This window comes from Callithrix jacchus, chromosome 6, assembly GCF_049354715.1.
Source record: "Callithrix jacchus isolate 240 chromosome 6, calJac240_pri, whole genome shotgun sequence".
In the NCBI taxonomy this organism is placed as follows: domain Eukaryota; kingdom Metazoa; phylum Chordata; class Mammalia; order Primates; family Cebidae; genus Callithrix; species Callithrix jacchus.
This window is the reverse complement of record NC_133507.1, coordinates 128,891,745-128,912,852: the sequence shown is the minus strand read 5'-3', so window position 1 is coordinate 128,912,852 and position 21,108 is coordinate 128,891,745.

Sequence of the window (21,108 nt, the reverse complement as noted above, 5' to 3'; positions counted from 1 at the left end):
GCCTGGCTAATTTTTGTATTCTTAGTAGAGATGGGGTTTCACCATGGCGGGGATAGTCTTGATCTCTTGACCTTGTGATCTGCCCAACTTGGCCTCCCAAAGTGCTGGGATTACAGGCGTGAGCCACTGTGCCCGGCTAGGCTGTCTTTAAATTTGCTTTGCTGGAATGTTTTATAAGGAGTCTCAGATTAGACACTGAAAAGCCTCTTGAGGCCAGGAGGCTAAGCCAAAGATTCACCATTAAAATTCACCTGAAGTATTTCTAGATTGTGCTGAATTCCACTCTGCTTTAGGTCCCCAAAATATCCTGAGGTTCCTGGTCCTGCCAAGAGGTGAAATTCTTTACCTACCTTTAAGGCAATCATGTGAACCATGCTTTCAAAGTACCAGTCCAGTTTATCCAAGTGAGGACTATATTGGCTCCAAAAAGTCAACCTTAGTTCTTTAAAGTTGCCTGGTCATATTTGAAAATATAGCATTCCAGTCAAAGCCTTGGTAACATAACCAGTATTTCTAATTATGTCCTGTTACAAGGAGAGCATATTTTAATTAAACTTACATAAATAAGTATGTTGCCATAAAAATAAGAATACTCACAAATAGTTTCTGAATTCTAGCAGGATCAGGTTGGGAGGAAACATAATTGTTCCAATGTTGTTCACAAAAGTCTATGCTACCAAATCTCTGTAAGCTCTAGAAGGCTTAAGAGAAATAGTTTTTTTAAATCTGTAAAAGAAAACACTTACAATAAGAACCAAATTTCAAATTAAAAAGTTTCAGATTAAAAGTCATAAAAATATTGTCTTCATCAGTTTAGTATCATGTAATTAAGTCTTGTTCTGCTTGATCTTGCTTGGTAGTTTCATGAAGCCATTCATTTCTTAGAGTTCTGAAAATTCCCACACAGTCCAATAGTATGATCTTATGGTTATTAGAAACCTGTATTCAAGGGTATTTGTCAAATTCTTTTCTATGAATCTTTTAGAAGAAAAGCAGTTTTGGACTATCACTGATTGCAAATACTTTTAGAGAAAAATCAAAACAATAATTGCCTGTACATGACAAAGACTTAATATGGCCATAGTTAAAAATCTGATGAAAGTTCATTATAATCAACAATTGACAAGGAAATTTAGTTATTTCTGTGGATATAACATTGTAACATAATTACCAGAATTATTGCTGATACCTTTAGGCTTTTAAATATCTCATACATTTTCATATCAATAATATGCATCTAAGTATAATTCTAGGTTTAGCATTACTCATTGTTTGACCACACTTACTATATAATTTAATGCATCAAGTAGATGTAAGCCCAATGATTTTAATATCTTTCTTTTACAAGGTGAGAAACACATATTTTGTGGCTTTTAAGAGGCCAGACTGGTAAATCCCAAAGTAACTTCAAGGTCAAAAAGACTTAATTTAGAATTTGATTTTGGGAAGTATGTCAAAAATGTCAAAACGTTTAAAACAAATATTATCTTGGCTCTCTAATTAAAGGGGCAGTTTTAAATAGAAAAAAATATTTTCTTTTTTTTTTTTTTAACTTTTTTTTAGAGATAGGGTCTCACTCTGTCACCCAGGGTGGAGTATAGTGGCACAAGAATAGCTCACTGCAGCCTCAAATTCCTGGCTTAAAACAATCCTCTCACCTTGGTCTCCTGAGTAGCTGGGACAACAGGCATGCACCACTATACCTGGCTAATTTATTTTTATTTTTGTAGAGATGGGGTTTTGCAATATTTTCCAGGCTGGTCTTGAACTCCTGGGCAAAAGCAATCCTCCTGCCTTGTCTTCCCAAAGCACTGGGATTACAGGTGAGCCACTGCACCTGGTTGACAGTACAAGATTTTAAAGGCTATAACTTGATCAAGACAGTTGAAGGTGAACAAGGAAAAAAAAAAAGATTTTAAAGGCAAATACAAAGCTTGCATAGTTGTGAATAAAAAAAGTAATTGAAGACCTAACAAAATACAACATGAAGCACAAAAAAATGATCTTGATAAAACACAAAATCTTTTTTTCTAGGTCAATTACTGAAAAGGTGAAAAAAACCCTTCACATTCTTAGACTGATACTTCTAGAAAACTTTGTTATTTTATCAGAGAAGACTAGATTCCACTTTTGCATTAGTGTACTATTAATGCTAAAGCTAATTTAAAACCAAATCTTTTAATAAATCCATCCAGTCTTAGTTTCAATCACAAAAGATAACCTTTCCATAAATCATTTAACACCTTTTTAAAAAAAATTCATTCAGCCTATTTAAAAAACAAAAATATGTCATTTATATAACTTTCCTTTTCAAATGCATCTTATTTCCAAGCAAAGAAAGTTTTTCCTTATATTTTCTGGCAGTTTAATTACATATGTTAATTATAATGTTTAACTCTTAGTAGCCTTAATTTCTAGTGAAAGCTAGCAAACATTATGAACTCTCTTTTTTTTTTTTTTTTTTAATTTTTTATTGGATTTTAGGTTTTGGGGTACATGAGCATAGCATGCAAGACAGTTGCGTAGGTACACACATGGCAGTGTGCTTTGCTTTTCTTCTCCCCTTCACCCACATTTGGCATTTCTCCCCAGGCTATCCCTCCCCACCTCCCCCTCCCACTGGCCCTCCCCTTTTCCCCCCAATAGACCCCAGTGTTTAGTACTCCCCTTTCTGTGTCCATGTGTTCATTATGAACTCTCTTATATCAGCATTCATCATTTCATAATTTCTAGAAGAAATTTTTTATGTTTCCAAACAAATTTCAATCTATTTCGCTTCTCTGTACTATATAAAAACAAGATGCCAAAGTATATAAGCTTGGGCTTGGTAATTAATGTTTCAAAATTTTTAACCTTCTTAGAAATGACCCAGATATTTAATAAGTATCTATTACTTAATTTCACTTTAAGGTTTCAAGTTACAAAAAGATTTTGAAACTTTTTTAAACTAGATGTATTTTCTAAAACATAATTTTTATCGAAAAACTTTGCTTATAAACTATCATCCCACTTATATTCATCAAATTCATTCATTCTTTTTTTTTAAGTTTCAAGTTTTAATTTTTAGGATATGTAGGCATCTATGTTAATGGGATACATTAGATACTTTGATATAGGCATGCGATCCATAATACTTTTATCATGTAAAAGGGGTAGCCATCCCCTCAAGCATTTATCCTTTGTGTTACAAACAATCCAATTATGCTTTTAGTTATTAAGAAATGTACAATTAAATTATTATTGACTGCAGTCACCCTGTTGTGTTATAAAATACTAGGTCTTATTCATTTTCTCTAACCTTTTTTGTACCCGTTAACTCGCCCCTCTTCCCTGCATGCTCCCTCCCAACCTTGTACAATCATCCTTGTACTCTCTAGCTCCATGAGTTCAACAATCATTTTAACTTTTAGCTCCCACAAATAAGCAAGAACATGAGTTTGTCTTTCTATGTCTGGCTTATTTCACTTAATATAATGAGTTCCAGTTCCATTCATGTTTTTGGGAATAACAGGATATCATTCTTTTTTATGGCTGAGTAGTACTCTATCATGTATATGAACCACATTTTCTTTATCCATTCATCTGTTGAGGGACACTTAAGTTGCTTCCAAATCTTGCCTATTGTGAACAGCGCTGGAATAAACATGGTAGTGCAGATAACTCTTAGATATCCTGATTTTCTTTCTTTTGGGTATATACCTAGCTGTGGGATTGCCTGGATTGTATGGTAGCTTTATTTTTAGTTTTTTGAGAAACCTCCAAACTGTTCTCCATAGTGCTTATACTAATTTATATTCCTGCCAACAGTATACAAGTGTTTCCTTTCCCCACGTCTTCTCCAGCATTTGTTGTTGCCTGTCTTTTGGATAAAAACCACTTTAACTGGAGTGAAATGATAGCTCATTGTAATTTTAATTTGCATTTTTCTGATGATCAATAATGTTGAGCCCTTTTCACATACTTGTTTGCCACTTGTATGTCTTCTTTTAAGAACTGTCTATTCAAATGTTTTGCCCATTAAAAAATATTTATTCATTTAGTTTTTGAGACAGGGTCTCACTCTGTCACCCAGGTTGGTGCATAATGGCACAAACACAGCTCACTATAGTCTTGACCTCCCAGGCTCAAGTGATCCTTCTGCCTCAGCCTTCTGTGTTAACTGGGACCACAGGAGTGCACCACCATGCCTGGCTATTTTATACAATTTTTTGTAGAGACTTGATCTCATTTTGTTGCCCAGGATGATCTCACACTCTGGGGTTCAAGAAATCCTCCTACCTTGGTCTCCCGAAGTGCTGTGATTACAGGTGTGAGCCACCATGCCTAGCCTTGACCAGTTCTTAATTGGATTGTTAAATTTTTGCCTATATAGTTGTTTCAGCTCCTTATATATATCATAGTTATTAATCCATTTTCAGATGAGTAGTTTGCAAATATTTTATCCTGTTTTGTTGGCTGTGTCTTCACTTTGTTGGTTGTTTTCTTTGCTATGCAGAAACTTTTTAAGTTGATGTGGTCCCATCTGTCCATTTTTGGTTTGGTTGTCTGTGCTTGTGGGGTATTACTCTTAGATTTGCACTTTTGAGGCTATTTTCTAGGTCTTGTAGGCATGCTTCATTCTTTTTTATTATTTTTTTCTTTTGTCTCTGTGCATTTTCATGTAGGCTGTCGTCAAGATTACTAATTCATTCCTTCCTTCCTTCCTTCCTTCCTTCCTTCCTTCCTTCCTTCCTTCCTTCCTTCCTTCCTTCCTTCTGATGGAGTTTTAGTCTGCCGCCAGGCTGGAATGCAGTGGTACAATCTCGGCTCACTGCAACCTCCACCTCCCAGGTTCAAGCAATTCTCCAGCCTCAGCCTCCTGAGTAGCTGGGACTACAGACATGCACCTCTACGCCTGGGTAATTTTTTGTATTTTAGTAGAAACAGGATTTCACCATGTTGGCCAGGATGATCTCGATCTCCTGGCCTCGTGATCCACCCACCTCGGCCTCCCAAAGTGTTGGGATTACAGGCATGAGCCTGTAAAAGATTACTAATTCTTTCTTTTATTTGATCAATTCTGTTGGTAAGAGACTGATGCTTTCTTCAGTACGTCAATTGCATTTTCAACTCTAGAATTTATACTTGGTTCTTTTAAATTATGTCAATCTCTTTGTTAAGGTTTTTTTTTTTTTTTTTGAGACGGAGTTTCGCTCTCGTTTCCCAGGCTGGAGTGCAATGGCGAGATCTCGGCTCACCGCAACCTCCTGGGTTCGGGCAATTCTCCTGCCTCAGCCTCCTGAGTAGCTGGGATTACAGGCACACGCCACCATGCCCAGCTAATTTTTTGTATTTTTAATAGAGACAGGGTTTCACCATGTTGACCAGGATGGTCTCGATCTCTTGACCTTGTGATCCACCCGCCTTGGCCTCCCAAAATGCTGGGTTGAGCCACCACGCCCAGCCCTGTTAAGTTTTTCTGATAGAATTATGAATTCATTCTCAGTGTTACCTTGAATTTCTTTGATTTCCTCAAAGCAGCTATTTTTAATGCTCTGTCTGAAAGGTCACATGTCTCTTTTCTCCAGGATTGGTCCTGGCACCTTGTTTAGTTTATTTGGGAACTCACTCATTCTTAACAATTACACTTAAACTGTTCATTATCATTTTATGAGACATTGAAAAAAGATAACCTCAGTTGCAAGTTGTTTTTGTTGTTGACAAATCAGGCAAGTACAAAAAATATCATAGAAGCAAAAAAACAAGAAAGTTGAACATGGTTCTTTCCTTGCTTTTCTCCATGACTGATGTGCAACAAGCAATTTGGGAATTCATTTGCACTGTGTATTCTGTTTGAAAGTTGCATTTATAATCTTATGACCTTAACCATCTAGCAGAGACAATACACCTGCCTGGCCAGCAAACCCAGGCAAAAATGTGTGTATTATATTTAATGATATAAACATACAGATAGAATCAGATCTTGCATCTTTCACTCTAAAACTTTTAGCCTTGCACCAGGTCTGATAAGTCAAGACTTACTAGCTGGACCTGACAAATGATGCAAGTTAAGATTATCTGCTCAGATGGTTAAATCTTTCTATTAGTTTTCATGAAAAAGGCTTTTAAGATTTTTTATTTGATCAATTTCTAAACAGGTCAGTTTTTTCTTTTTGATGATAGTCATCTGTCTGAAATTTATACAAGAGATCCTCTGTATCTATAGATTCTGCTTCTGTGGATTCAGCCAATCAGGATTTGAAAATATTGTTTTAAAAAGCATGCCTTTCTACTGAACATGGAGACATTTTTCTTGTCATTTTTCCCTAAACAATATAATATAGCCACTACTTACATAACATTTACATTATATTAGGTATTATAAGTAATCTAGAGATGATTTTAAGTATATGGGAAGATGTGCATAGGTTATATGCAAATACTATCTTATTTTATATCAGGGACTTGAGCATTCATGGATTTTGGTATTTGTGGGAGGTACTAGAACCAATCATCGTGGATATTAAAGGACAACAGTATTTCCAAAAGGTAATGACCAAATCCTGAGAAGAAATGGTAGAAAATTTGTATCTCAAAGGCAGAGAGAAAGAATGCAAGTTTTTCCAAGAATGAGTTTAAGGTGTGTCAGTTAGACAGAGGAGGACTCAAAAGGATGCTGAGGCAACATAAAATCATAGGAATTTACTATGGGATTTTACAAGGATGTACACAGATAGTCCTAGGAGAAAGAAGGTCCAGAAGCCTAGCTAAAGTTTGACTACAGACACTGAATGTTTTTGTCCGACCTACCCTCTGCGGGAAGACTGAGCTCGTTCGGAAAAAACCGGACCGCAGGCTAGAGGAAATTCCTTAAGTTCAGGCTTTATTGAGAGGAAAGAGCCTCCGGGCAGGCCAGCCGGGACGAAAAGGAAAAATGGCCGCGCTGCTCAGAGGGGCAGGGTTGTTTTATAGGGGGCTGAAGGGCTGGGGGGTGGGGAAGCCAAAAGCCGAGGTGGTGGGCAACTGTTGGTCAGTTTGAACTGCTGGGTGGGAAGCTGGGCGGCGGGAAGCTGGGCGGCGGGAAGCTGGGCGGCGGGAGGGCTAGGACCGGTATGTAAAGTGAGAGATAAGGGAGTCTCTTTGTGGGGGAGGGAAAGAGAGAGAGATTTTGCGGTAGGGGCAGAGTTTTCCAAACATTCCCGACTCCTTAAAGAAAAGAAAAAGAGGGGGTCAGGGGCGTCGGTTGTCTCTCTAGCTACTTCCTGCTGACAAGGGTCGATGGGGGTTCTGAAGAGGTCTCTTTTCTTAACGAGCCTGGATGTTCGGGGAGAGGTCTGTTTCTTGCACTCGTTCAGGGTAGGGTTGGAGCAGCATCTGGTGGATGGTGACTCGAGTCAGTTCTTGAAAGCGCCGCTATAGGAACTGTAGAAAGCAAGGAGCAATAAGTAAGATTAGGCAAACGGCTATTAGGGGCCCAAGCAATGGTGACAAGAGGGTATACATAGAGGAAGACCACCACGCTGTGGCTTCAGCCGAGAACTTCTGACTCTAGAGGTTAGTTTTGAGTTTCTGGAGGCTCTCGATTCGGGTTTCTACTAGGCCGGATTCACTGATGTAGTAACAGCACTCTTCCTGTAGGAAGATACAGGTCCCTCCTCGTTCAGCAGTGAGCAGGTCCAGGGCTCTTCGGTTCTGCAAGGCAACTTGGGCAACTGAGGTGATCTGTCGTTGGAGTGATGCTAAAGACTCAGTAGAGTCATTAATAGCCGCTTGGAGTTGTGAGGTCAGTCAGGCTATGGCCAGGTGAGAGTGGACTAGTGCCCTTCCTCTTAATCCTGCTGCAAGTGCTGAACCAGCAAGGGAGACTCCAACGGCAATGGGTAGGAAGGCAGCTCATCGGGTGCAGCGATGGGGAGTTTGCAGCATCTGGAATTCGGCTGGGGAATATATAGTGAGTCGAGGGACTAGGGTTACCGGGAGGACTTTCTGTGTATTTTCAGATGGCTGGGTGGGTTGGGGAAGAGAAGCGTTGGCGTGTTCTCGGAGAAGGCTGCGAAGGAGAGTAAAGTAGGGGAGGTAGCTGTCTAGAGGAGTAGTCTCTGGCGATGGGGGAGTTGAAAGTAGGAAGGGGCAACCATACAGCAGCTCAAATGGGCTAAGCTGTGATGGGCCCCGGGGGCCTGCTCTTACCCTGGTGAGGGTGATAGGAATTAAGGTTACCCAGGATTGGCGGAGCTCAAGCATGAGCTTAGTCAGATGCTCCTTTATTAGGCCATTGGCCCGTTCCACCTTACCAGAGGACTGAGGATGGTAGGCAGCATGTAGCTTCTACTGAATTCCTAGAGAGGTAGAAACGGCATTAGTGACTTTGGAGATAAAGGCTGGGCCGTTGTCTGACTGTATGGTAGCCGGGAGTCCAAAGCATGGGATGATGTCTTGAATGAGATGAGTGGCTACTGTCCCGGCAGACTCAGAGGCTGTGGGGTAAGCTTCAATCCAGCCTGAAAAAGTGTCAACAATGGTTAGCAGATGCCGGTACTGTTTGTGCTTTGGCATATGGGTGAAATCAATTTGCCAGTCTTGGCCAGGTAGGAACCTGCGTAGCTGATGAAGCTGGCGCCGGGGATGACAGGAACTCTGGGAATTAGTTTTCACGCAGACAGTACATGAGGACTGGACTTCCTGTATGGTATTGAGGAGGCGGTGGGGGTGAAAAAGTGGGTGGAGGAACTGGTATAAGGCTTTAGGCCCAATGTGGAGTGAATTATGGATGTCTTGGATTATCTGGTACCTTTGCTTTTCAGGGAGGATGAGGAGGTTATGCTTGAAGGCCCAGTCATCCTTGAACTGTACCCCGGGGGTAGACTGGAGGGTCTGGAGTTCTGAGGCAGAGTATTGAGGGCTAGGAGAAAAAGGCTGTGTGGGCTGGCGGTGGGGAAGGTTATGACGGCCTTCAGCTTTGAAAGGATGTCTCACCCCAGAAGGGGAACTGGGCAGGTGGGGATTACTAAAAAGGAGTGGGTGAAGGGAGTGGAGTTATATGAGCACATGAGTGGTGGGGTTTGGTAGGGGATACTCGGGGTCCCGTCGATTCCCATGACCGAGACCTGGGAAGGAGTGAGATGGCCAGAATAGGAAGGAAGTGCGGAGTAGGTAGGCCCCATGTCTTGTGACCCTAGGCTCGGCGAGGGTAACCGGAGTCAGAAAGCCAGGGCCCCGCTAGTCATCTAGCAGCCCTAGTAGACTGGGGAATGGAGCTCCCTCGGAGGTCGGCTCCTGGCAAGCAGGCTCCTCCCTACTGAGGGTGACCGCCGGCTGCGTAACGCCAGTGTGTCTGTTTTGAGGAACCGGCACCCTGGGGAAGCTGGGGCAGTCTGACTTCCAGTGTCCCGGGAGCTGACAGATAGGGCAAGGCTTAGTTGGTGGCCATGGTTGTGGACAGGCTCGGGACCAGTGTCCTTCCTTTCCACATTTGAAACATGCCCCTGGAGGGGCATGGGTTTCGGCCTTGGGCTTCTGGTTCCCTGCCGGCCTTAGAGCCGCCACTAGGGCTTGGGTCTGGAGGGCAGCCTTCTGCTTCATGCGAGTTTGGCGGGCAGCCTCAGCCGCATCTTCCCTGGCATTGAATACTTTAAAGGCCATTTTTACCAGGTCTTGGATGGGAGTCTCTGGCCCCTCTTCTGCTTTCTTTAGTTTCTTTCTTATGTCGGGTGCTGATTGGGAGATAAAATGGGAGGCTAATACAGTGGCCCCATTTTGGGAGGCTGGATCTAGTCGAGTGTACCGGACTAGGGCTTCTTATGTTTGAGTGAGGTATTGGAATTCTTTAATATAGGTGGACGGGTTGGCTGAGAAGGATCCTAAACGTTTCTCAATTTGGGACAGGTCTTGGAGTGAGAAAGGAACATGGACCCTGATTAAACCTTCTGCGCCTGCTACTTCTCGGAGTGGGGCCAGGATAGCTGGCTGGTGGGAGCGGGTGTGGGCCGCCACCGGAGAGGCAAGAGGAAGTGTGGCCTCTGAGGGAGGGGGCTCGGAGGGAGTAGAGGGAGAGCGAGGCATGGCCTCTGAGGTAGGAGGTGCAGAGGGAGTGGGGGAAGGGCGTGCCGTTGATGGCGAGTGGTTGCTGAGATTGGCAGGAGAGGACAGATGTTCAGGCAGATCCTCCGGTGAGGAGTAGGGAGGGGGAGAGGTAGTGGAGGAAGATTTACGGGGGGTTCGAGATAAGAGGATTTGGTAGGTGGAGCAGGAAGAACATAGGTTGGGGTGGGTACGGAGGTCCCAAAAAGCCTGGACGTAAGGAATTTCATTGTCCTTGCCCGCGCGGCGACAAAAATCGTCGAGATCTCGGAGGGTGTTGAAATCAAAAGTGCCAGTCGGGGGCCAATGTGACTGGTTACTGAGTTTGTATTGGGGCCAAGCCACCTGGGACAGGAAAATAAGCTTTTTCTTTCTGAGGGTTTGGGAATATCCCAATTTGGTAAAATTTCGCAGCAAGCACCCGAGGGGGGTGCTCAGAGGTATTTTGGACTCCGAATTTCCCATGGCAGGCGCAGCTACAGACTCTCCAGCGCGGATGGGCAGATGCAACGAAAAGGCGTCCCCGTTCGTTGCAAATTCCCCGGAGTACAATTAAGTACAGAAAGGGAAGCGGTCAGAGGGGCGTCCCCCGTCTGGCGGCTGTCCCTCAGAAGGCTCCTGGAGCCGGAACGGAAGACTACCTTGGCTCGGCCGAGACTAGGCAAGGAGTCCGTGCGGAACACCGGAGAGGGAGCAACTGCACCGTGCCGTAGGAAGAGGAGACGGGAAGCGGGGGAAGGCAAAGCAAGAAAAACTTGGCTTACCTTAATCGGAACGTGGAGGTGGCAGGGCCAGTGTTGGGTAGGTCGGGGAGGGGGGCCGTGGCCGGGCCAACGGCCCCAGCTCCCGTCCCGGGTTTCCGGCACCATTTGTCCGACCTACCCTCTGCGGGAAGACTGAGCTCGTTCGGAAAAAACCGGACCGCAGGCTAGAGGAAATTCCTTAAGTTCAGGCTTTATTGAGAGGAAAGAGCCTCCGGGCAGGCCAGCCGGGACGAAAAGGAAAAATGGCCGCGCTGCTCAGAGGGGCAGGGTTGTTTTATAGGGGGCTGAAGGGCTGGGGGGTGGGGAAGCCAAAAGCCGAGGTGGTGGGCAACTGTTGGTCAGTTTGAACTGCTGGGTGGGAAGCTGGGCGGCGGGAAGCTGGGCGGCGGGAAGCTGGGCGGCGGGAAGCTGGGCGGCGGGAGGGCTAGGACCGGTATGTAAAGTGAGAGATAAGGGAGCCTCTTTGTGGGGGAGGGAAAGAGAGAGAGATTTTGCGGTAGGGGCAGAGTTTTCCAAACAGTTTTCTTACCTTTGGTGTTTCCTGTTAGTAAGCTTTCATCCACTGACCACCAAAAGGAGGAGAAGGTAAGGATTTGAAGGAGAGTAAATCAAGGATTCAAGAGAACTGGATGGCTGATTGTAAGTGGCAAAAGGAGGAAGGAGGAGCACAGATGCAAATGGAAAGAAGTCCTAGAGGAGCTAGTCTGGGGAGGTCTCAAGTTTCCCAAAAAGGTACATGAATTTCTACATTATCTTCAGCGAAAATTATGCCAAGAAAAACAATGTGGACAGTGGTGCTAACTAGTTAGCAGGGGTTCAGTAAGAGAGGTTTCAGTAGACTGAGACATACCATGATAATGTAAGGTCTTTTAAGCTGACTGACTGTGCCATGGACCATATGGTAACCGCTGTGACCTACTCGTATGCTCCAGATGAGTTCCTAGAATAAGAAAGTCTGAAGTAACTGGAAAACCACAGAAAGGGAAAAAATGACCAACCCCTGCAGCGCCTAATTAACTTTGAGACATTCTTTTATTGTTCTTTATTCCCACCTTAGCTGATAAGGCAATTGGACTTTGTAAGTGACCTTGGTCAACCTTGTGACTCCAGATCCTATGACTCCCTCCCAGCTTGCAAAAACTGCCCTGAACTGTAACTTCTGTAACTTTCCACTGCCTGCCTCAAACCTATAAAACCAACTCCTATCTCACTGCCCTCTGCTGACAATCTTTTCAGATTTAGCCCACCTGTACCCAGGTGAATAAACAGCCTTGTTGCTGACACAAAGCCCGTTTAGGGGATCTCCTCATTCAGAAGGTGTGTTTAACAGATAGAAGCAGGATCCAATAGAGAGGACAACAGAGAGGACTTAACAAAAATTGTAGCCTGAATGTCAGCTTTTTATTAAGCTAACTTCTGACCATAGAGCTCTTAAAAAAATCATTTCAAATATCTTATTATTTCAGCAAGGGCAAAGCAAATATGCCTGGCATTTTTTCTTCTTATTTTTCTTTCTTTTAGGCTGAAAGTACCTACCGAGAGATTCAGAACCAAAGCCAGTAAGTCTTTTTGGACTTATTGGACAGGACACACTATGAGAAATCAGAATGAACAGGGCTTGCTACGTTTCTTTCAGTTTACTACCTTAGTTCATAACCTTTTGTCCTATCATGTTTTTGCACGACTTCGTACTCTTGATCAAATCTGGTATAAAAATGCTTGAGCTTAATCATTTCTTTGGGTCTTTATGTTCTGATGAAGGCTTCCGTGTTATGTAAAACTTACATTAAATAAATGTGTATACTTTTCTCTTGTTACTCTGTCTTTTGTTAGCCTAATTTATAGAGTCCCACCTAGAGAACCTAAGGTGGATAAAGAGAAAAAGAGATTTTTTTCCCTGTCCTACAATATATATTAAAATTCAGGTAATTATGTCCTTTTTTTGTTTTTGAAAAAAGCTCAAAATGCCATGTAAGTGCTTAGTCCAGGAAGGAAAAATCTTTATAATCTACTTTGTTCATGAGAAGCTGTAACAATAAGCAGGCGTCTGTTCTGGAAGCATCTGTTATATCAATTACATGGCAAATTTTCAAGTTCTAGAATGAGTGAATTTGTAAGTGGTAAGAATTTTTGATAATCAAGAGAAGACAGGATCTAGGGAAGAGAGCAGGTAATGAGCTGAGAATATGTGAGCATGATCTTGATGGTGTCTGTGTTTTATTGCAACCTAGAAATTAGACGTTTTTACATGCAATATTTTTTTTCCCCCAGAAAATGGTTCCCAAATAAACAGTTAAAGTGGTTTTAGGTGATTAAAGCAATATAGAAGATTAGTTTTGTTATGTATAATAACCTTTGCTTCTCCTTTATTGATGAAAAGAGCTTTTCTCAGTAGGTTGTGTTATCTATTTTAGATATTGCCTGATCTTGTTTTTTAAATGTAAATCAGCTTTTTAATCTTTTTTTATGTAAATTTGATAGCCAGTCCCAGCAATTATTCTGCTTTGTTGTAGCTCCCTCTTTAGAGCTGTCTCTATTTTATATTTAATTGTCTTAATTGTCTAAATTTGAATAAACCTGGAGAACAGCAATGGAGATCATTACTTGTTTTTAAATTTACAAAAAGGTTTAAGCACTCCTTCCTGAACTTCTCTTTAATTCTTTACACTGTTAATTATGATCTGGGAGATTGGAAAACCTTGTTATTGTCCCCGGAGCTGCTACTCCAAATTATAGGTTTGTTTATTCTTGTGTTGCTACTTTATATCAGACTTCTGTTTCTATGAACACGATACAAAGCTCATCAGAGAAAATTTGTTAAGTTCACTTTTTAATCAGTACAGGATTTCAGCAAGTGGGTATTTAGGTGAAGAGATATATCATGTAGTTTTAGAGGGTGAAAGAAATAACTGCAGTCTGGTCAGGGGAATTCATCCATTTCATCTCTCCATCCCTCTACTTACCTACCTATGTATTTATTTATCAATTTTTGGAGGGCTTGAACTGGATGACATACCAATTCGATGGGATTATATTCTGACTTAATAATTTTTAGAAAATAGTAGATTAGATTCTAGGTCAAAACGGTCTGAATTTTAAAGTTGATTTAGCTCATAACTTAATTTGAAAAACCCCAAACAGGAGAAAACCAAGAAGGTCTTATCTCAATTTATTGAGGTTCTTTATAGTTTGGGTTTTATGCTTTGGTTCAAATCAAGGCCTTGGTCAAGAGGCAGAGCAGTTGATTTATCAGTTGAGCATAAGGCTTAATTATATCTAGTAAGTCTATGTCCAACACATCTATGTCTGGTACAATGTCTCTAGCCAGGAATTTTTTTTTCTATCATCATGCTGAGAAGCCATCTTTAATTCATTCACAGGTTCACTAAACAGCTAGAGATATTTGGAATAAATAGAATGCATGTTAATTTCTGGTCAATCTGACATGCTAGATTGGATGTGCTTAGTTATCAGTAAGAGAAATACTTTACATAATATAGGAAGTCATATATAGATACACAGATAACTACACTGATTTTTGTGGCCACACCCATTCAGGACTGTCTAAGGAGATTGAGCCTGGCAGTGACCTTGGACAAGTCTCTAAAATTCTCTGAGGTTAATTTCCCCATCTATGAGGTCAGGCATAGGAATAATTCTCAGGGGTATAATATAAGGAGAACAGACAAGCATCAGTGTTTTAAAGAAGCTCCATTACCATACACAAGGTCGGATCAAATGAAAATGAAATGTTCTCTTATAGCATCTCTGAGTTTCAGCAAGTGAATTCTAGTCATGCCTTGTATTCACAGACAGGAAATATCTATTCAGAAGGAATGAATAATAGATAACTACTTTCTTTGCTTTACACCTGGTTATAATTCTACAACTAACATAATATTAAATGAGTTCCCTTCCTCCCAGTGATGTTTCATATTCTGGTTACATACTGTAACTTTAAAACTCAACAGCATGAAAAATCAAACAGCTGGGGAAAATGTATCTTTAATTTTCCCACCAATTTACCACCCCCTGCCCTCTTGCTACAGATTATCTGCCCAGTTCTTAGATAAATGGTGTATTCTAAGTCCCTTTACTCTCATAAAGATGATGGACCCCAGCCAATCTTAGCTCCAGTTTCTCAGATCCACTTTTTATTTGCTGGGTTTTAAAACTAAGATTTGCTTTCATATGGTGTGTTAAATACCTCATTTGCTGAATCATACCTCAAATAAATCTAACAAAATTTTTTTTGTAATTGCACGTATAAGTGTTCATTTTTGGTGTTATGTAATTAATGAGTAGTAATTTATGTTTAGTAGGAAGTAGTAATAAATCCTAACCTGGCCCATAAGAATTGTAAACTATGTTATTATATATTACCAGTAAAAAGAAAGAGAATTAGAGTCAAAGAATGACATAATTTTGACCTGGAAGAAATCATGGACAAAGATTTATCAACTGTTCATTGAAGAAGTGAGGGGACAACAGGTCTGAGAGGTGAAATGACTTGTTCAAGGTCACACAGCTGGTTAGCTTCAGAGTTGGCCCTAAACCTCACAGTTTTTGGCGTCTGGTCCAATACACTTTCCATCACAACATGCAGCCGCTTAGTTTGTTGGTTTTGGGTCAGAAATATAATTAACACAGGGCAGGAAGCCTAGATTATGAAAGAATTGGAGGAGAATCTAATGAAAACCAAGCTTTTCTGAAAGTCCTGGGCAGTTGACCTGTTCTGTGATATATTCATGGTGTCCACCTGAAATTGGAATTTGGCAAGTGGCTCCTCTTTCCTCTTTGACCTCCTAGTTCTCTTCCTAGACTGGTGATTTAAGAGCTTACTGAGAGTGCACAAATTCTAGCAGAGTGAGAAAAGTAACATAATAATAAATAATAGTAAACAAAAAAGTACAGAGAAAGTTAAAAGAAGAAAATAGTACAGTAATAAAAGTAAAATTTCAACAATTCTGATGTGTGGTGACGAAGCAGTGGACCAGGAATACTCATTCCAGAATTTGAGTTGTGATAAAGAAAGAAAAGTAGGGTGTGGTATCTAATGACAGTAAAAGAATACGGCAGCTTGAAAACCAAGATGGTGTGACTACAAAAGGAGAGAGTTTAGGGTTCTGATGCAGACCCAATATCCACACAGACAATATGAGCTGCAGCCAAGTCACAGGGGGCTATAAATCAACCCCACACCCACACAGGTCCTATTTAAATGCACACACACATGTGGTGTATACATGCATGTATATATGTGTTGTAGGACTTTTTTCTTGGTTCAGCTGAAAGCTGGGTTCTTGTCACACACCATGAAAGATTAGGCTTGCAGATGCTTTGAAGGGTGAGAAGGGCAGGGTTTATTGGATGGAAAGGAAAAAAGGGAAACAGGGACTCTTAGCAAAGCGAGAGTCTTGCTAGTATGCTTCCTGCCTCACAGATTGATTTTCAGGTACCACCCAAGACAGGAGAGGCCAGACTCCTCCTGGCTGCAAACAGCACGAACTTCCTGAGGCTCCACCCCAGTGTGCACTTCTCCCAGGGACCCCTTTATACTTGGAAGTTCTCCAGGGACCCCTTTATACTTGGCTGTCTCATATATGCATATATGTACCTAAATTTGGTTCCAATACCATAGTGTTGGATTCTTTAGTTATCTGTATAATATCCATTGATAAAAAACATCTCCAGGAATTGTTTGAGATGCCAAATGGAACCCATTAACAATTATAGTCAAGATTCCAAGAGAGGTAGCTAGGTAAGTGGCACCTCTTACAGATGGCTCATTCCTCATTATCCTTTGTTCAGACCTACTTGGTAATCACCAGTGTGTTCTCACAAGGTCCTGGACTGCTGGCTCCTATGCCTTGATAGATACTCTTGGCAAGCTTATATGCTTATGTTGTATCAGTTAGCATATGTAAAAATTATCTTATAATATTCTTTTTTGGTACTGATTTTCCGGGGAGGGGACCATGATGAGAATGTTGTATGGATCTGCTGACTCATCATTCAGAGGATCACCTCATTTAAGCTACCATATGAAAGTCGGATGATCATCCTTTTGGTTATTGGGTTATATTACCAAATCCAGTTGACACCAATGTATAAATCAGAATGCCATCATTTAAATATGTGTTTAATTTATCTCAATATATTTATATGTTTATAGTTTAAAATAAAAACATATAGTTTACAGTTTAAAATATAAACATATATTTATACTTTAATTTGTATATTAGCATGTGTTTAATATATACTTAGATTTCTACTGGCTCAATCATATGCATTCTCCATCCTAGGAAGTATCTTTCTGATATCAAGTTACCTGAGAAGTGAATTTTAATCAGAATGCTACTTGGTGAGCATAGAGTAAAAATTGCTCTGGGAGGGTGTTTTATAGAAACTCTAGAAAAACCCAGTGAGTTATGCCTACTCCACGACTGTATATACTATTTTAGTGACCAGATAATGAAATCCCAAACACAATAGTTTTTTTTTAACCATTAAAAGCATGAGTTGTTTTGAAACAGAAAGAGGGATAAGGAGCAGAATTGATAAACTATATGGGATAGGCAGAGTTGCTCTCCAAAGATGTCCAAGTCCTCATCCTTGGAACCTGTGAGTATGTTACTTCGTATATCACGGTGAACTTTGCAGATGTAATTAAGGTCTTGGACATGTATTATCCAGGTGGGCCCAATCTACTCACACAAGCCCTTCAAAGCAGAATTTTCTCTGCAGTGGAATAGGAAGCAGGAGAGGGAATCAGAGAGATTCCAAGCGTGAGAAGGGTTTGAAGTGCTGTTGCTTGCTCTGAGATGTGGGGGGCCACCTGCAAGGACTGAAAAGGTCTTTGGGAGCTAAGGGCAATCCCCCACTGACAGCCACAAAAGAAAGCTGTATTGTTGCATCTAGATCCAGCTGAGTCTCTGGATTTTATTTTGGACTTCTTTAGTGTCTCAGTCCTACAACTGCAAGAACAAAATGTTGTCAACAGCATGAATTTGGAAGCAGATTCCTCCCCAGAGCCTCCAAAGAAGAACGTGGCTCCACCAACACCCTGATTTGGCCTTATGGAACCTGGAGCAGAGAAACCAATTGAGCCAAGATCTGCCCAGACTTCTGACCCATGGATGTGGCAAGATAATAAATGAGTGTTGTAGTAAGACTTTATTTGTGGAAACTTGTTTTTATAGTAATAGAAGATCAAAATGCTATATTAATATGTTCAAGTTCAGGCTAAGAAAATAGTCTCAGGAAAAAACCAAACAAACCACAGTTGTACATGAGCACACCTCCCCTTCCTCCAAACAGAATTCAAGAGACAAGGACAGTGGAACACCAGATAGGTCATTCAAGCACCAACTGTTAGCTGTAAGATATAATGAAAAGCAAACATCTGGTTCTTTGCATAATTTTGATCAAAGGAGCATAACATGTGTTGTACACATTTGGAGGAAAACCAACTGCATTAGGATTTTCATCAGGGAACAACTGTACAGGTGTCAAACAGGGGTCCGGGACACCGAGCCACTACTCCACGCTTCATGTTTTTGTGATCGAGGAAAGAATTGCACATCTAACTGGGGTGAGGGGGTGAGCAGTCATCAAGTGCCCAATAAAAGGTCCAGGCTTCCTCAGTAGGGTGTAAAATGTGATGGAATGAAAAGAAAGACGAAAGAGAGGAGAGCTTTATATGCGGCCTCTTTATATGCTCATTGCTCACCTGCAGTTGACACACATCTGCTGGCTGCTGCTCAGGCCAGTATTCCTGCAGTGCTCTTATCATGTGTTAGTTTTATTTATACTTTATTTATTTTTTGAGATGGAGTCTTTCACTGTTGCTGTTGCTCAGGCTGGAGTGCAGTGGTGCGATCTCAGCTCACTACAGCCTCTGCCTCCTGAGTTCAAGCAATTCTCCTGCCTCAGCTTACGAAGTAGCTGGGATTACAGGTGTGTGCCACCATGCCCAGCTAATTTTTGTATTTCTAGTAAAGACCATCTTGGCCATAGTGGTCTTGAACTTGTAATCTCATGTGGTTTGCCTGCCTTGGCCTCCCAAAGTGCTGGCATCACAGGTGTGAGCCACTGTGCCCGGGCTATTTATACTTTATAAGAGCTCCTTTCAGAAGCTAGGGAACTTGAGTATAACATCCATATAGCTTTATAATGGAATTATGCTGTTTCTGCTGACTTAGTATCTTTTCTTCTGTTAATAACTGTTTGGCAGAGGAGTCATTCCTGCATCTCCCCTCATAGTTTTGTTCCCCTGACTGTTTGGCAGAGGAGTCATTCCCCCATCTCCCCTCATAGTTTTTGTTTGAATCAGTCATGACCCCTCCTTGTGGATCTGTGGTTGGGCATACATGATCCGGGGCTGGCTCATCCATTTGTATTTTTTTCTCTTGCCATAGGAATTTGTTTGCAGATGTGGCAAAACAAAAACAAACACAAAACAGTTCAAAGAACACCAGGACTTTTTCTGGGACTGTTGCAATGGCATACCCTCTTTCCAATGGCATTGCTTAACTGGTAGGATGTACGCTCAGATCACTGGTAATCCTCTTGCCATTTATGTGACAAGGGCCTCTCTGGAAGTGAAGTCAGCACAGACAAAGCGGAACTGAGAAAATGAGATGAAACAGCTACTTGACACCATTGTCTGAGCATCTAGATTCAGCTGAGTCTCTGCATTTTACCCTGGACTTTTTCAGTGCCTTGGTTTAAACTGACTTGAAATGGGTTTTTCTCCCTAGACATAGAAAGAATCCTGACAAACCTATTTCAGTTAGCATGTCAATGCTGATGACTCGCAAGTCTGTAATCATCTGTAATAATCCATTTGCAGTTACCTTTAGAGTATTGACGCTGGAGGCAACTTCTGACACAAGACTTGAATGTGTTTAAAGTTTAGCTGAGTTGGGTGCCATGGCTCACACCTATAATCCCAGCACTCTGAGAAGCTGAGGTGGGTGGATCACCTGAGGTCAGGAGTTTGAGACCAGCATGGCCAACATGGTGAAACCCCATCTCTACTAAAACATACAAAAATTAGCCGGGCATGTTGGCAGGTGCCTGTAATCCCAGCTACTTGGGAAGCTGAGGCAGGAGAATCACTTGAACCTGGGAGGCAGAGGTTGCAGCGAGCTGAGATTGTGCCATTGCACTCCAGCCCGGGCAACAGAGTGAGACTCTGTCTCAAAAATAAATAAATGAGTAATAAAACTGAGCTCATCATGGTCCTTACTCTTCTTCCTATCATTGGTGGTGCACCCTGCTCTCAAGCCCCTTGACTATTCTGTTAGGTTTGGAGATACTATAGTGGAGCCCTTTTGGTGAGTAAGCATTTCTTCACCCCCTTCTTCTGTTAACAGTCCTGCCCACTTTTTTTGGGCATCTTCTCTCACACTCTATATCGGTTGGGTGGCTCTTCCACCCACAATTGGTGCATCACTCGGCTGCTGACTATAATTGGGCCAGGGATAGACACACGATCCAGGCTGGTTTCTTTTGCTTGTAATCTAAATAGTCCTAACAAGTAAAGTTTCTGCCATCTCTTCCTCTGCCCACCTCCAAGCAGCCTGCCCTATTCTCAGGTCCTATAGTCTTGGGAGTTATTTTCTCTTTTGTTTTTTTGCTTTTCATCTAAATTAAGAACAGTTGTCCTAATTATGTAACTATATATAAGAAATAAATATTCAATGTTGAAATGTAGAAAATATAAACAAGTGTAGGGGAGATTTCTTTTCTCACCCACTACTAGGTTTGCAGCTAGGGCTCTTATAACAAAGGCAGATTAATAGGGAAAAGAATAGACATTTATTTAATATAAGTTTTACATGACATAAGAGCATTCAGAAATAAAGACGCAAAGAGACAAGGAAACCCATGTATTTTTATGTTAAGTTGAGGAAGAAAAGGATAGTCATGGAAAAGTGTGATTGGACAGAGGCTGTGAGCTAATGTTATAAACTGGGGGCACTCATATTTTGTTCAGATTCTTCCCTGTGACTTCAGCGATGAAGATGTTCCTTTCCTCCAGGTATAGGGTGGGCACCTCTGGAATGAAGGTTTTATGATCTATTTCAGGGGAAGTTCAGCTAAGTTTTTTTTTGAGGCAGAGTTTTGCTCTGGTTGTTCAGGCTGGAGTGCAGTGGTGCAATCTTGGATCACTGCAACCTCTGCCTCCCAGGTTCAAGTGATTCTCCTGCCTCAGCCTCCCAAGTAGCTGGGATTACAGGTGTGCACCACCACGCCCCTGCTAATTTTTTGTATTTTT